This window comes from Microcaecilia unicolor, chromosome 1 (assembly GCF_901765095.1).
Source record: "Microcaecilia unicolor chromosome 1, aMicUni1.1, whole genome shotgun sequence".
NCBI classification, from domain to species: Eukaryota; Metazoa; Chordata; class Amphibia; order Gymnophiona; family Siphonopidae; genus Microcaecilia; species Microcaecilia unicolor.
The window spans coordinates 260,275,439-260,293,965 of NC_044031.1; positions in this window are offsets into that span (position 1 = coordinate 260,275,439).

An 18,527-nucleotide genomic window follows, 5' to 3' on the forward strand; every position below is an offset into this window, starting at 1 on the left:
CAACCAGTTCTTAATCCATAATAATACCCTACCTCCGATTCCATGACTCTGCAATTTCTTCAGGAGTCTTTCGTGCGGTCTTACGCATTAACCATGCGGTAATCATCTACGCGCTTAGAATGACAATTACCGCACGGTTTCTGCCGTGCAACAGAAATTTAAAATTATTTTCTGGCAAACGTAGCGGACGCATGTCAAAAATGAAATTACCGCGAGGGCCACGTGGTATCCGGCCGGTAACTCCAAATCGTCTATGCGGCTTAGTAAAAGGGCCCCTATGTCTTTCTCTTTTTCAATTTTGTAAATGAAGCAAAGCCTACAAACCTTTGACCTTTTCTCTAGTTTTTCAAGTCTCCTTTCACTTTTTCTACCCCTTCTCATTTGCCTATCCTTTTTGAGAATTTTTTTTATTATCCGGCATAACAATATAAGATGTGGCATTCTGGTTAGACCAAATGTCCAAATGCCTCCTGGCCAATCCAGCTCATGCGTACCTGGCATAATCCCCAAAAGTACATGGAGAAAGAAATTTTCAGTTTATGGATTTTACCATGTTTTTCTGATTTTTGGGTGGTGTTTTGGTTCAGTTCACACATTCATTTTAAAGATTGTTAGGTTTTCGCTCCTAATATTTGGACTTTAATTCCAAAATAATATGTAATGTGTTTTCCTATTTAAATAGTTTTCTGGAGACGGTAGTTTTCTTGATATTGTTCTGAATTATCTAAACATGATATATGCTTGTGATTTTATTTCAAATTAAAATAAAATAAAATTTGTTTTACACATTAGAACTTTATAGTGTATGCAAATTAATTGTATGCACATTAATTCATAGGTTCAAGGGCATACAATTTTGTGTGCACTAACATTTTTATGGTCCCCAAATGAATTAAATGTGTGCTAATCAATGCATATCCTTAACAATAAATAAATATATTTTTTGCTGCTCACTCCTGGAGATAAGTGGCATAGCTGGACTTTTTCTTCCAGCAAGCTGTCCAAGCTCCTTTCAAATCCAGCTATGTTATCTGACTCACATTCTCTGGAAATAAATTCCACAGTTTAAAAGGGCAATTGCAGATGTTGTAAGGGAGACTCAGAAGCATCGCCAACAATTTCTGGCTCTGAGACCACTTGTTTTGCAACTGGACACTCTCTTTTGATTGAATTATCCATGTAAATGTGTTATGAAATTAAGTAGATTTTCTTTGACCCTGAGCATTTGAAAAACTTTGTAGATTCTAAGTCACCTGCGATTACTTCTCACCTCTCACCTCTCTCATATATTGTCCACCTCAACCCCATAATTAATATGGGTGGAGTATTTTTTTATTTCTTGAAAAATTGATTTTCTTGGTATTTTTGCTTGTCCCCTGCTTAATAATTGTGGACTTAAAGACAGACTTAAAAGAGCTTTGCCTTTTTTTTTTCCTAGTAAGATTATTTTTCTTTTCCTTTATTTCTGTCTTTTTCTGTTACAAAGTGAAATATCTTGGAATTCGTATGATATAATTTTATAAATAAAAAGTTTTTTTTAAAGGGCAATTCTGTAATCTAAGTGCATGCATTTACACAACCCTTGTGCATGTAAATACCTGGAAAAGTAGCTCTTACCTACTTATGTATTCACATACCAACATAGGGTTTAGCAGGGCCAGTGGTGTTCCTTGGTCATCCGCCACCCGGGGTGGATCGCTGCTGAGTACACCCCCAGCGCATCGCATTGCCTCCCCACTCCCGGTGCATTACATGGCCTCACCTCCCCCGGTGCATCGCATCACCTCGCCTTGCCACCCCCCCTGTTGCATCGCCTCCAACCCCCCCCCCCCCCCCCCCCATACATTGCTGTTACCTCCTGGGGGTGCTGGGAGCAGCTGCACGGCTGTCGGCTCCACCGGTTCTCTGCCCCAGAACAGAAAGTAACATCAGAGGGAGCAGGGAAACGGTGGAGCCACAGCTGTTCACCTGCTCCCTGCACCCCCTGCAGTGTGCACCCTGGGCAGACTTCCCCCACCGCCCTTCCCTTAGTACGCCACTGAGCAGGGCACCTAATTGCTACTCAACAAATACCTGCTTAACTGAGAGCACATGTATTTGCACAGAGGGGCATATGCAGGGACAAAGCATGGGCAAGGCTCCCACTAATGTGTGTAACTTACAGAATATTTTAAAGGGTCCTTTTACTAAAGGGTTAGCATTCGGCAAAAGGCTTGCCATGTGCTAATCCAGAGCTACCACCAGGCTGCCACAGGAGCCTGGCAGTAGTTCCTACCCCTAGCATGCACCATTTCCATTGCTAAAACAACATCTGCTTACAGCCCTAAATATCTTCTATTTTTGTAACACCAGGACTTACCCCTTAGGGCCCTGTTTACTAAGCCGTGTTATAGGCACATTAATATTTTTAACACACGTTAACCATATACGCATGTCAACTATGTACACGCCTACAATATTCTTTTGGGTGCCTACACAGCACGCGCTAATTGTAGGCGCATTGAAAATGCTAACAAGTCTTAGTAAGCAGGGCCCTTATTTTATTTTTGCTATACTGCTTTGCTATCTTGCAGATCAAAGCGGTTTACAAACAACACTAAAAGGAAAAGAACTACAAAAATGGATAGGAAAGAAAAAACAAACACTCATACTGACGATTGGGAAGGGTCAAGGAAGGGAAGGTAAATAGGCAAGAGAAATCAGAAAAGGAAAGATCAGGTCGCCCAATGAACAGTACACCATACCCAGACTAGACTGGATCAAAGGCGATGTGAAAAAGCCACGTTTTCAAAGCTGCTTTAAATTGGGGGGGGCAGCTCTGCAACAATAGTTTGGGGCAGAGAGTTGCCAAGGGACAGAGTGGCACAAAACAATGTGCGGTGTCTAGTTGATTCCAGGGATGCTTGTTTTGGACCAGGTAGTACTAAACGATGGTCATTTAAACAGCAGAGTAGACGGACTGGTGAGTATGGAATTGTAAGAGACAAAAGGTAGAGTGGTAGACCAGTCCTAAATGACTTAAATGTTAACAGGAGCAGCTTAAAGATTATACACTGCTCAATTGGAAGCCAATGACATCTCTGAAGAAGGGCAGTAACATGATCATAATGATGAGCGTGATAAAGTAGTTGAACAGCTGTATTTTGGAGAGATTGGTATGTCCCTGCCACGTTTAAGTACCTGCACATACACCAGTTCTATGGCTGGGATAACTGTGGACACCTAAAATTTAAGCACGCTAATACTGGGTTGCACTACAGTTCTATAATGGAACCTCGGTGTCCAGGTTCTGCTATAGAACAGTTTCTACTGCGCATATATGGAGATGCTTAGTTATAGAATTGCCCCCATAGCTCCCTAATTCTAAATGCCCAAACTTGCAACTAGAATGCAAGTTTGCATTCACAAGTTATAGAATAAGGTCAGTTAACTTGGACACATGCCTGTGCTCCTCCCATGTCCCACCCATGTTTTCTTCTTGCAGCTATACACTGCCTTACAGAACAGAAGAACATGAGTAGCCATACTGGTTCAGACCAATGGCCCATCTAGCCCAGTAACCTGTTTTCCAAACAGTGGCCAAGCCAGGTCACAAGTACCTGGCAGAAACCCAAATCATGGCAACACTCCATACTACAAATCCCAGGGCAAGCAGTTGCTTCCTATGTCTGTCTCAATAGCAGACTATGGACTTTTCCTCCAGAAATTTGCCTAAACCTTTTTAAAACCCAGATACGCTAACTGCTGTTACCACATCCTCTGGCAAATAGTTCCAGAGCTTAACTATTCGTTGAGTGAAAAAATATTTCCTATTTGTTTTAAAAGTATTTCCATGCACACAGTGCACTTATAGAATTCCCTTCCACAAGAGAAAAGACATTTCCTCTAGAGAGGAAGGGACAGTTTTGCTCAAGCCAGCCATGTGCTATCAGTGGTTAGTACACTATGGGCCAGATTCTATATATGGCGCCTTAAAAATTGGCGTTGAAAAAAATACACCTAGACATATTCTATAAACTATGCCTACAGTTAGGTGCAGTTTGTAGAATACGCCTAGGACATATCCATGCAACTAAATCTAGTCACGGGAATTTACGCCAAATAAAACTTGGTATAAATGCTGGCAACTAAGTTAGGCACAGAAGGGGTGTATTGTATAACAACACGCAGAATCTTTAGAAATGCCCATGATGCCCGTTCCATGCCCCCTTTTTGGCAGCATTCATTAGAATTTACGCGCATCACTGTATAGAATACACTTAGCAAGTTGTGCATGTAAATTCTAATTAAAGTCAATTAGTGTTAATAATTGCTTGATAATTGGAAATTAGTGGCACTGCTTGGCTTATTAAGTTAATTAAGTTGTGCACACAATACAGACTAATCTGAATTGCACATGCAACTCAAGTTGCAATTTATAGAATCTGGGGGTATATCTTCAGGGATCCTGTCCCAATGTTATTTAAGCATTTTTTTTTCAGGTTGAAGGTGATCCTTCTATATTGACTGCTTGCATGCTTATTGCTTGTTGGCTTGCATACTTATTGCTACAAATGTATGTGGAAAGGCAAAGAGTGCATGACTTTTCCCACTCTATAGGTCAGGAGTTTCAGGAAACCTAGGAAAACTTTTGGGTTACCTTGACATCATAGGCGGTCGGTGGCCCAACTGTTTGGGGAGGCTAAAGGGGGCGGGGTTAGGGGTGGGGCCAGGGGTGGAGCTTAAATCCATAATTGTCTGATAACACACAGAAAAAAATAAATAAATAAAAATAAAAGTCACAATTAATACCTTTTATTAAATTTAGATATTAGATATGTATCATATGTCAAAGAATAAAGTGGTTGCTCAAAGCATATTCTAAGCACAATCGCTCAACTGCAAAACACTACGCACAACTTTGTGCAAAAACACACTCAGAACCTTACTGTACCATAAATATTACACTGGGCAGAACCTAATACACCAATATACCACCCATACGGAAAATGCAGACTATCAACAATATGAAACAAGGGATCATATCATCACAATTCTCATGTAGAGCCACAAAACACCCTAATTCATGTTTAATGTGGGATAAGTAAATAAATATAAACTTTTATTGTTGAGCACCTGATTCTCAAAGTGGACATATTCCAAACACTATAATGAAAATGAAATGATCTTTTCTACCTTTGTTGTCTGGTGACTTTTTCTGATCATGCTGGCCCAGTATCCGATTCTGCTGCTATCTGTCCTCAGTGCAGGTCAGGAAGTCATCCTCATTAAATATCTCCCTGGCAACCAAGGACACCTCCAGCCAACCCCCCTTGCTCTCCCAGCAGTAAAGTAAACAAATTAAACCATAAACCAAATTTTACAACTGGTTACACAAGACTAGAGGGCTTTCACTGCAGCTCCTGCTGTGAGGATGGAGGTAAATCAGCAATTTAAACCCCTCAGAGCACAGCAGGGGAGGCTTAGCCTCTCCAAGCCTCTTATATTGTGCGCCTATACTTGACATCTGCAGCTCACAGTCAATTACGGAACTTTTAGAAGTGTAAGAAGGTTTCTTGCTGAATGTCTGCCTCATATGTTAACACTTCATGGTGTAGGTAGGGGAGAGGGATTTGGGGGGGAGGGTTGGGTTTCTTTATTTGATGTATTGTTATGATCAGGTCCATTTTTGACATTGTATAGAAGTCTCTGTAATATTGCACTTTGTGAGCTTGGATGATTTCAACCAAAACTTAATACTGACCACCCCAGCACTATCCAGATAGTGCTTTCAGGGTCCAGAGATAAAGTGGAACTGGGACTTCCTGATTAACAACAATATTCAGATGGAATGATTCTCATATGAGGCATGGCTAAAGAGATTAGGGCTTTTTGACTTGAAGAACAGACTGCTGTAGGGCGATATGATAGGGCATTTTTTTAATATTAGGGAAAAAGGGGAGGAGGTCAGGTTGGTTCAGGTCAGGTCAGGAGGGTGGTAGAATTTTAAAGCTCGGTATGGGGGTTGGTATTTGGGTAGGTCCAGGGCAGGGTAGTCGGGTTGGAGAGAGCAAAGTGTCACTAGCCAACTCTCCTATCAACCAACCCTCTACGCTGCCCTGGACCTGGCGAAAAGTTTCCCATATTAAATCATGTGAGCTTTTTTTTTTTTTTTGAGCATGGCTGTGCATGCAACTTTATCTCATGCATATTCATTTTGGATATTGGGGGGGAGTAGCCTAGTGGTTAGTGCAGTGGCCTGAGAACCGGAGAACCAGGTACAATTCCCACTATAGCTCCCTGTGACCCTGGGCAAGCCACCCAACCCTCCATTGCCATAGGTACAAAATAAATACTTGTATATAATATTCATTTTGGATATCTTGAAAACCCAATGGGACTAGATGTGCCGTGAGGACTAGGTTTGGAATGGCTGGGTTAGAAAGTGTTATTTCAAATGAATGCACAACCCTATGCATGTATGTTCCAACCCTTGATTCTTTGGAGTTTTTACAGGACATAGCATAATTATTTGAGGGAACTGGAAGCATCTTGATGATTTTTACAGGAACAATTTCAATCAGCCTCTAAACCTCACTTTAAACCAGCACTTTAAATCAGGGGTTCTCAACCCAGTCCTTAGGGCAGCTGTAGCCAGTTAGGTTTTTAGGATATCCTCAATGAATATATATGATATAGATTTGCAAGTACTGCCTCCGTTGAATACAAATATATCTCATGCATATTCATTGTGGATATTCTGAAAAACACAGCAATATTTTTTAATTAGCCAACAAGTGTTTTATTTAAATAAGCAAAACAAAAATGCTGTCTTCTAGCTTTGTGTTGTTTTTCAGCCCCTAAAAAGTCATTCCGTTCATCCCCACTGCCTTCCTCTGACTTGTTTATCTTATCAGCTACAGGTTGTGATGGCATTTCCTAAGTTGAATGGGGCTTGAATGGGGCACAGGATAACTGCTGTTTCCTGGTAGAGCACACCCAGCACGTCCGCATTGCTCCCATGCCCAATCTAATCTCTGGCAGGATACTCTGGCATACTCTTGTTATCCACACAAGGAGAACTGAAGATCCTCAGCAAACTAGGGGATATTTTTCACTTGTCAAACAAATCAAGCACGGATGACAGAAAGAAAACAAACAAAATAAATATAGTCTTGTTTTTTTTCAGTTCCTTTTTCTTTTATCACTGAACTACTCTATGGTTTATTGCCTCACAATCTCCTCTTGCCTTTTCCATCACCACATCCTCCCACTCCCCTGACCAAAACAACATTCCTTGTGTTAACATATTTATGTAAGCCATGTGAGGGATGTAAGGGTTTTTTTTCCCCAAGTATGCATAGATTTATTTATGTAACAGCTTCATTCTGCTTTCAGACTTATTTTTTGACAATAATTAAAAATGAGGTTACTGTACATTCTGTAATGATTTTAATACAAGATAAAAGGACTGATCAACTGAAATACAACTGTGAAGTCAATATTCAGTGAGATGGTCAATGCATGACCTTAAGCAAATAAATTAGCTATTAATTATGTGAATATTCAATAGTGTTATGCATTCATATGTGGACACTAAAAATGCTAGTGTATCTTTAAATAAATAATTTATCTGTTTGAACTTACGCCTGCTAATTTTTTATTCTGAACACATTAGTTTTCTTGTGGTTTAATTTCAAGTTTACATCAGATGAGGACGGACAAACAGCTCAAACTAGAATGTGCCCAAGGTAATGATGTGCTGTTGTTGAACAGAACTGATTGTTGTCTGTCTGACAAATAGGATTTGACCCATGCAAATACGTGCCACTGACACCTGTTTCTGCCAGCCTTGTAAGCATTATCTATATATATAAAACTCACCCTCAATGTTCTATTGGCTGCTGACGTCACTGAAGCCAAGTTCGTATGTTCGAAGCTCTGAAGCCTCAAAAATCACAGTCTCTGGGCCCCGCCCTCGCGTCAAATGTTATGACGTTGAGGGCCAAGGCGGAGCAATACACCCACATCGACGACGGGTAGGGAGGGGGCCACAGGAAAGCCTTGCTAGCGCCCGTTTCATTGGCTCCAGAAACGGGCCTTTTTTTACTAGTATTATAATACACAGTGTCAAAGGCTGCTGAGAAATCCAGCAATACTAGTATTGAGGCAGATCCTCTATCATGATTTCTGTGCAGATCAACATGAAGGAACACAAGAACTATCTCTGTTTTGTACCCAAGTCTGAAACAAGATTGACATGGGTCTAGCCAATTACTTGTGTTGAATGCAGACTGTCTGTTCTATACATTTTGCCAAGAAAGGAATGTTAGAGAGCTATTCCTGGTCAAAGGAGCTCTTTTTCAGTAGGGGGCACACCACAGCTCTTTTTAGTGTTGTTGGCAGATACCCTTCCACAAGAGAGGAATTAACAATTTTAGTGGCCTTGTCAATGAGGCTTATGCTCGCTTGTTGTACTATCTTTGCTGGCCAGGGGTCAAGAGGGCAGGTTGTAGGCTATAGACCTTTCAGGATTTTTTTAAGAGCTTCCTCTGTGAACTGATTGAGTGGGGGAGTGTGCATGGTGGGGGAGAAGGAGCTGGTGGGAGCTTTAATGGGACTGTCTGTAGGTCCTGATGGAGACCTCTAATTTTGTTGGCAAAGTACGTGGCAAAATCATTGCTGGTTAGTTGTGACTGGGAATGCTGGTTCTGTTGTGGAGTTTTCAGTAGGCTGTTACTATTTTAATTAATTGCTTGGTTAAATTTACAGCTTGTTCAATGTGTTGAGAGAAATATTTTAAGGACTGGCAATACATTGTCATGTGTTTCTTGCAGCTGAGCCTGTCTTCATCTAGATAAGATTTTCACCATCTTCTTTCAACCATCTTCTTTCAAATTGGTGTCCTTGACGCTGAAGGACTCATAGTTCTGGGGAGAACCACAGGGTAAATTTGTGTGGAAAACATAAGACCTTCTTTAGAGGGGCCGTTTTTTTCTAATGCCATTACTAAGCATGCATTCTAGATATCAACCTGTCTGACACAGTCATCATCTTTTCATCCACATTGACCTCTAGGAAGTTATCAGCAATCAGATTTCTCATGTTTCAAATTTCCTTCTAAACTTTGGTTGTGCCCATCTGTTTGATGTTGCCTTCTAGTATGGACAATACTCTTTTCTTTCCTATCAAGTTATTGTAGTTCTTTTCTTTCATCTTAGTTTGTAATTTTTAAATTGTGAACTACCTTGGTCTGCTTGTTACTGAAGATGGTATAGCAAGTGTACACAAATAAATAAATAAATAAATAAAATTTGATTACAAAATGATCCGTCCATGATAGGGGTATTACCTTGATGCCACCAGCCTTGTGTTCAAAGATGTCGACCCCTTTGCAGAACTCCAAATCTATCATATGGTCCTTTCATGGGTTGGAGATATGATCACCTGAGTAAATCCTAGAGCTGCCATTGTATCAAGGAAGGTAGCAGTGGTGGTGCCTGAAGTTTCGATGTGTAGGTTAAAGACTCCCATGATCAGTAACCTAGGGTAGCTCAGGGTTACCTCAGTCACCAGATTTAACAATTCTTGCATAGATGATATTTTATTGCGAGGTGCCCTGTAGACCACAAGCAGTCACATTGGTTCCTTATTTCACAACTGGATTAGGAGACACTCTGACTCAGACAGATGAGGGATGGAGACTCTACTCAGTTTAATTGTCTCTCGGATCAGGACTACTACCCCTCCACCCCGCTTCTCTTGTCTTGGTTGGTGCAGTATATTGAATCCTGTGGAGTATAGTTCAGCCAGTAGTACTAGTGCTTTCATCCTGCCAGGTCTCAGTTATTTCAAAGTTGTCTAGGTGGTATTCACTGATGACATCAAGGATCATGGGAAATGTTTTATTGGTTGATCTGGCATTTACTAGGCCCAAGCTTCCAAGAAGTGGTTTGTTATTTGTGGATGTGATTGTAGCTGTAGATTTAGGGATTACTTGATGGTGGTAGGCAGGTATTCATATGGGTATAGCTAGATAAGTGTTTTACCTTTTGATTTTGTGTCCTCTAGGCAGATGAGGGAGTCTATTGTTTCTTCTTCCCCAGATTACTGGGATGTATAAAGATCTTTGATTTACTAGGCTAAAGCACATTCTTGTTTAAAGTAGGAAAGATTACAGAGCTCTGAAGCTATTCGGTATAACAAAAAGCCAGTTTGTGTTTGACAGCAATTAACACTAGAGTGTTAAATAGGCAGACAGTGCTTGATGAGAGACTGAGGGCTAGATGCACTAAACTCCATGGAAGAGCCCTTCCTTACCGATCCCTTATCGAATCGGTAAGGAAAGGGCATGCATGAAGGAAATCGCATGCAAATGAGCTGCTAGCTGTTAGCTCATTTGCACACAATTTCCTTCCTTCCAGTCAGCCAGCTGAGCATGCGCAGAGCAGCCAATCATCCCTAACGAGCACTGGATGTTTTTCTTCAGCTTTTGTGATGGTGTCGCGTGCACGAGGACCTAGGCACACTGTCAGGCTTCTTCCCCGGGAGCACTGGTTTCGTGAGTCCTTGGGCCACTACCGTGGAGCGGCAGTGGCAGGCAAGATCTCCTACAAGGTAGAGATGAGACAAGACTGGACTGGAACCCCGGACTGGAGTTCTACACAGGAATACTCAGAACTGGAACGCACCGGACGGGTGCGCACTGGAGTGGAGCCCGCAGGACTGGACACACTGGAGTGGCCCCACTGGACTGGAACAAACAGGAGTGAAACCCGCTGGACTGGAACCCACTGGACCTAGGCTTCACCTACACTTGACCGCCTTCCCCCTCGGGTTGAGCCCTCAGGTTCTGGCAGCCGATAGGACTTACGGGAAGACCCGGAACTGGAGCTTGCAAGCGGGAACAGCAGGAATAAAGATCCAGGAGTGCCCCCTGACACCTAGGCGAAGGCAAGGCAAAGAATGTCTGGGTTCTGGCAGCAGGCAGATTCAAAGCAATGGTCAGGACCAGGAACAAGACTACAGCTGGAGCCTCAGTATCCAGGAGAACTGGCAACAGATAGAACAAGGGCAGAAGCTCCAGAAGCAAAGAAACACACACGGAAAACCAGCAGGCTAAACACAAGAAGACTAGTCAACTGTACAAGCTAGTAGGAAAACTATGCCTAAGCAAACCAGTCATACACACGAAACATACATAAAGCAAAACACAGGAAAGCTGTACACAGGCTGACAATGCAAAGCTGTGCCCAAGCTACCAAGTCATACACTAGGAACAAACACAGAGCAAACTCAGGAGAACTAGTAAGACTGTACACCAGCTAACAAACAGACGGTGCCTAAGCTGGCTAGTCTAACACTAGGAACAAACACAGAGAACTAGCAGAGCTAAACACAGGCTACAAGCCAGACGGTGCCTAAGCTAGCTAGTCTAACAAACATAGAAACTCACACAGAGCAAACACAGAAACTGTGTACAGAGCACTCTATACACCAGGACCTTTAGAAGAGATGCAAAGGCCAGGACTGTAGTCTCCAAGTGATTAATAAAGCCCTTCCACACCAGAGCCACAGCTGCAGCAATTACCTTGCAACCAAACAGAGGCTTGACACACAGAGCAGTCATCCCATAGAAGGGAACAGCGGGAGCCATCTTGGATACTGGCAGAGAGGAAGAGGCGGCAGCCATCTTGGAAGAGGCAAAGCCCACACAGGTGAGGTTCAGTAAGGCAATCAGCACACAGCGCCAGAGAGAACCTAGGACAGACACAGACACAGAGACAAGCAGAAGCCAGCACAGACACTGACTCCCAGAAACAGGATAAGTCTGAGGGTTATCACGGCCACAGCCGTGACAGATGGGCGTCCTTCTCGGACGTGTTTTTCTTACGTGCCTGAAATGACCACAGCCATGGAGGTTCTCTCAACATTCGCCTCGTCCCCTCCAAGATTGTTTTCAGCTTGCGGTTCCCCCCCCCCCCCCCCCCCAAGATCGAGACCTGCGAGGACATCCAAATCTAAGCTATTTGGACGTCCCTCCCTCCAGGTCTCTCTCAGCCAATCACAATGAGTTTAGCTGTCACCGGTATCAGCTAAACACGCTGTGATTGGCTGAGAGAGACCTGGAGGGAGAGACGTCCAAATAGTTTTGATTTGGACGTCCTCGCAGGTCCAGATCTTGGGGGGGGGGGGGGAGGCAAGCTGAAAACAATCTTGGAGGGGATGAGGTGAATGTTGAGAGAACCGCCATGGCTGTGATCATTTCAGGCACGCAAGAAAAACACGTCCGAGGAGGACGCCCATCACAAAAACTGAAGGAAAACGTTCAGGTACTGGTCAGGGATGATCTAATTGATAAAGTGGGTGGTGCAGGGGCTCTGGGGAGGCTTTAAATGCTTTTGCCTTTGATTTTGTATAGAGCCCCCTACTGTGACTGCAGAAAAATGCCTGGGGGGAAGGGGTCAGAGCTGTTCTGCTACAAGAAAATCAGCACATGAAAAGAAAACCAGACAGCAGTTTAGTGCTGAAACAAAACGTAACTTTTTTTTTTGTGAAGGATGTCCAATTGTTAGGCACTTGGACGTCCTTCACTCGGAAAAAAAAAAAGGACGTCCCTGAGGAGCACTTGGATGTTTTTCATCTTTTGTGATGGGCGTCCTTCTCTGCGTGAGTCCCGCTCAGCAGCCCCAACGAGAGGTGCAGACCTCCCGTTAGGTTTTCCACGGTGCATGGAGTCGGAAAATGGCTGTGAATCTGCTAATTAGCTCATTATAATAACCTGTAGACCATTTGCATTCCGTTTTCGTTAGCTGCTACCGTGACAGGAATATGGCTCGGAGAACCCTTTTGTGCATGTCCCGGTTTACTACTTGCGTGTTAAACTGGCTAGAACCAGTTTAAAAACCATGTTGCTGGCTCGTTAAGTTTAGTGCATCTAGCCCTGAGTCCCTTTGAAGTATCTGCTTCCTAGGAAGCTGATTCTCCAGGAGATATGTACATAAGAACATAAGAGTAGCCATACTGGTTCAGACCAATGGTCCATCTAGCCCAGTATCCTGTTTTCCAAACAGTGGCCAAGCCAGGTCACAAGTACCTGGCAGAAACCCAAATCATGGCAACACTCCATACTACAAATCCCAGGGCAAGCAGTTGCTTCCCATGTCTGTCTCCATAGCAGATTATGGACTTTTCCTCCAGAAATTTGTCCAAACCTTTTTTAAACTCAGATACGCTAACCGTTGTTAACACATCCCCCGGCAAAGAGTTCCAGAGCTTAACTATTCGTTGAGTGAAAAAATATTTCCTTCTATTTGTTTTAAAAGTATTTCTATGTAACTTCCTTGAGTGTCCCCTAGTCTTTGTACTTTTGGAATGAGAATCTCTTTAACCTAGTGTTTTCTTGCAGTGTTAGCATGGTGCACTGGGTACACAGAGTTTTAAGTTGTGGCAATAAAGATTTAAGGAGTGATACCTATTCCAGATGTATTCAGCAGAGCTCGTTTTTTTTTTTTACATGATCTGAAATCAGCATTTTGCAACAATAAATTTCTGGATGAAAAGAAAATGAAGCCCCTGATTGGCATGGGAATATAGTTTTTCACTCAAATCATTTTCAAATCAGAAAATTCCAAGAGCAAAACAAAAAATACAGGAACATGCCCAAAAGCTAGCCAGATTGGGTACAGCTCTTTTTGAACTGTGATCCATAAACTGGAAAAGAATCTGTTGCTATTTTGGATGATCCTGTTAAGTCTGGTATTTTTAGAAGAATCTGTCTTATTTAATTTATAGAAGAATCTTTCCTGGGAGATTAATTTTTCATATTCAGCTGGAAGAGAGAAAAAGGATAAAGATTTCAAGCTAGTTGTGGAAACGTGTTCAGCTGTATATGTTATGTTATACAGGTCTTCTGTTCTGCACATACCAATTATTAATTAATTGCGGATTACAAATTAACACAACTGGAAATAGTTATCCAGGAGCCATAGAGGGGTATTTTCGAAAGGGACATCCAAGTTGTGATTTGGACGTCCTTGCAAAACAGTGAAATCCAGGGGTGGGGAAACCCGTATTTTCGAAAAAAGATGGCCATCCATCTTTCGTTTCAAAAATATCATCAGAGACGTCCAAAGCCTTAAATTTGGACGTCCCTAGACATGGACGTTGCTGACTTTCGGCGATTTTCGAAACCAAAGACATTCATGTCAAAAACGTCCAAATGCAAGCCATTTGGTTGTGGGAGGAGCCAGCATTTGTAATGCACTGGTCCCCCTGACATGCCAGGACAGCAACCGGACACCCTAGGGGGCACTGCAGTGGACTTCATAAAATGCTCCCAGGTACTTAGCTCCCTTACCTTGTGTGATGAGCCTCCCAACCCCCCCCCAAAAAAAAAACCCCACTACCCACAACTGTACACCACTACCATAGCCCTTACAGCTGAAGAGGGGCACCTAGATGTGGGTTTCTGGTGGGTTTTGTAGGGCTCGCTGTTTCCTCCACAAACATAACAGGTAGGGGGGGATGGGGCTGGGTCTGCCTGTCTGAAGTGCACTGCACCCACTAAAACTGCCCCAGGGACCTGCGTGCGCTGTCATGGACCTGAGTATGACATCAGAGGCTGGCACGACATTTAAAACAATGTTTTTTGAGGGTGGGAGGGGGTTAGTGACCACTGGGGGAGTAACGGGAGGTCATCCCCAATTCCCTCCAGTGGTCATCTGGTCATTTCGGGCACCTTTTTGTGCCTTAGTCGTAATAAAAACATGTCTGGGTGAAAACGTCCAAATGTTCTCCGACACGCCCCCTTGAACTTTGGCTGTCCTTGCGACGGACTGCAGTTTCAGACATCCAAAATCGGGTTTTGATTATACCGATTTGGACGTCTCTGGGAGAAGGACGTCCATCTTCGATTTATGTCGAAAGATGGACGTCCTTCTCTTTCGAAAATGAGCCCAATAATCTACTAACTTCAGCTATCTGTAGAGGGCTAATGAGTTTCTTCACCTTTCACATCCTCTCTTTGGGGGGCCAAACAGAAGAACATATTTAGCTATTTTGGGGGTAATTTTATAAGGAGCCGCTTAGATTTTAGGTGTGAAGAACTCACCTAAATGTCTGTATTTTGGTCATTTATGCAGTGGGCTCTTTGTAAAATACTGACTAGTTGACAGTCCTTACCCCATATCCCGCGGGAGGTGGTGGAAATGAAAACGGTAACGGAATTCAAATATGCGTGGGATAAGCATAAAGGAATCCTGTGCCGAAGGAATGGATCCTCAAGAGCTTAGTCAAGATCGGGAGGCGGGGCTGGTGGTTGGGAGGCGGGGATAGGGCTGGGCAGACTTATACGGTATGTGCCAGAGCCGGTGGTGGGAAGCGGGACTGGTGGTTGGGAGGTGGGGATAGTGCTGGACAGACTTGTACGGTCTGTGCCAGAGCCAGTGGTTGGGAGGCAGGGCTGGTGGTGGGGAGGTGAGGATAGTGCTGGGCAGACTTATACGGTCTGTGCCTGTGCCAGAGCCGGTGGTTGGGAGGTGAGGCTGGTGGATGGGAGGCGGGGATAGTGCGGGGCAGACTTATACGGTCTGTGCCCTGAAGAGCACAGGTACAAATCAAAGTAGGGTATACACAAAAAGCAGCAAATATGAGTTATCTTGTTGGGCAGACTGGATGGACCGTGCAGGTCTTTTTCTGCCGTCATCTACTATGTTACTATGTTACTATGTTACTTCTACTCAATCTACACCACTCAAGATTTTGTAGACCTCAATCATATCCCCCCTCATCTGTCTCTTTTCCAAGCTGAAGAGCCCTAACCTATTTAGCCTTTCCTCATACGAGAGGAGTTCCATCCCCTTTATCATTTTAGTCGCTCTTCTTTGAACCTTTTCTAATTCTGCTATATCTTTTTTGAGATACAGTGATCAGAACTGAACGCAATACTCAAGATGCGGACGCATCATGGAGCAATACAAAGGCATTATATTGTTTTTGATCTTATTCACCATCCCTTTCCTAATAATTCCTAGCATCCTATTTGCTTTTTTGGCCACTGCCGCAAACTGAGTGAAAAGTTATTCAGTTATTATATGTCCTCTGTGTACATCCATATGCTGCTCTAACTTCCTTGTTCCAGACCTGATACAAGAAAGAAGCTACGGTCAGTAAAAAAAAAAAAAAAGGCTAGGGAGGGTGGGAAATGACCGGGGGGGGGGGGGGAGTCCTTGGTGGGAATTGTCCCCGGTGGGAATTGTCGCAGGGGGAAATTGGTGGGTGGGAACTGTCCGGTGCAAACTGTCTGGGTGGGAACTCCCCTGATACCCTTCCACATTCAGGTGCCCTGTAAGACTATCTTTGGAATGCTATTGTGTTTCACTTATATATATTCTGTTATTTGTCAACATTTGCTTATTTCCAATCTGAAGAAGAAGGGTTACCTTCGAAAAGTCATCAAAAAATATATTGTTAGTCCAATAACAAAGGTATCATCTTATTTTATTTTCTATATTTTGATTTATTTCTATTTATTACCTTTAAAAGTGGACTAACATGTCTACAACACCACTTGTCTCAGGGACAAACTCATAACCTCACTTACTATCCTGCATAACGCATCTTATTTAAAGCAAGCTCCATTATTCTCAGTGAAACCTATTTACTAATCGCATATGTTTACCAAGCCCTAAACTAATGGTTTAACAAGCATACTAAACAAACTCACCAATACATGCCTGCACTTAGATAAGACTAAGCCCTATGCTTATTAGGGTTTAACAGGCATACATATGGAGGAGACCGTGCCAGGCTAATTTACATGTTATATTATGACTTAAAATTAACAACTGTTTGAAAGACCAAGTGTTGACATTTTATCTGCATGTAGCATCTTAACCTGCAGGCTGTGTCTTGAAATCATCCTTGCTACCTGTATAAATAGGCCAATTAACACAGAGGATTTTAGCATGCTCCGCTTGCATATTATACCTTGTGTTAGGAAACATGGTTTGGGGCCCTTTTACTAAGCGACGGCAAGCACTAATGCGTGCTTACCACATGCTAAAAGGCACTGCCGTGAGACATGCTCTGTAGTACTGGGATTGATGTGTACCAATCCCGTGCTAAAAATTATAAAATATTTTTTAGCATGGGGACATATTTGGGGGCAGAGAGTAGGTGTGCCTGGTGCTAATTAGCAAATAATTGCCACGCTCTGCCAATTAGTTTTAGCGCAGAAGCTCTTACTACCTAGTAAATAGATGGTGTAAGTGCTTATGCGCTAATAGCCACATGCTAATTAGGAATTAGTGTGTGGCCATTAAAGGGAAAATTAAAATTGTGGCCATTTTACTGCCACACTAAAAGTGGCCTCAGCTCGCAGGAAAACCGCATGCTAAAAACAGCGCAGGCCACATTTTAGCACCGCTTAGTAAAAAGGCCCCTTTGCTTGCACCCTAGCTAAGGCAGGTTTACTGTAGTAGAGTCTGCAAAAAATAGGGCGTGGAGGGGCATAATTGAACGAAAACGTCTATCTTCATGGGCGTTTATCTCCGAGAACGGGTCCGTGAAGGGGCGGACCGAACCGTATTTTCGAAAAAAAATAGACGTCCATGTTTTATTCGACAATTTGTGAGCTGGGCATTTTTGTTTTTCAGTGATAATGGAAAATGAAAGCGCCCAGCTCAAAAACAAATAAATCCAAGGCATTTGTTCGTGGGAGGGGCCAGGATTCATAGTGCACTGTCCCCCCTCACATGCCAGGACATCAACCGGGCACCCTAGGGGGCACTTTTACAAAAACAAAAAAAAAGGTAAAACAGCTCCCAGGTACATAGCACCCTTCCCTTGTGTGTTGAGTCCCCCAAATCCCCCTCAAAACCCACTGCCCACAAGTCTACAACATTACTATAGCCCTAAGGGGTGAAGGGGGGCACCTACATGTGGGTACAGTGGGTTTGGGGGGTTGGACGACTAATAAGCATTAAGCAGCATGATTGTAACAGGTAGGGGAAGGATGGGCCTGGGTCCACCTGCCTGAAGTCCACTGCACCCCCTAATAACTGCTCCAGTGACCTGCATACTGCTGCCAGGGAGGTGGGTATGACATTTGAGGGTGAAAATAAACAGTTGTGAAACGGCATATTTTGTGGTGGGAGGGAGTTTGTGACCACTGGGGGAGTCAGGGGAGGTCATCCCCGATTCCCTCCAGTGGTTATCTAGTCATTTAGGGCACTTTTTGGGGCCTTATTCGTGGAAAAACAGGGTCCAGGAAAAGTGCCCTAAATTCTCGCTAAAAACGCATATTTTTTTTCCATTATCGGCGAAAGGCGCCCATCTCTGATCGGCCGATAACCACGCCCCAGTTCCGCCTTCACCACGCCTTCAACACGCCCCCGTCAACTTTGTACGCTTCCGCGATGGAGTGCAGTTGAAAACGTCCAAGTTCGGTTTTTGATTATACCGCGTTATTCGTTTTTGGGAGATAAACGCCTCTCTCCCGATTTAGGTCGCAATATAGGCGTTTTTGTCTTTCAATTATAAGCTGG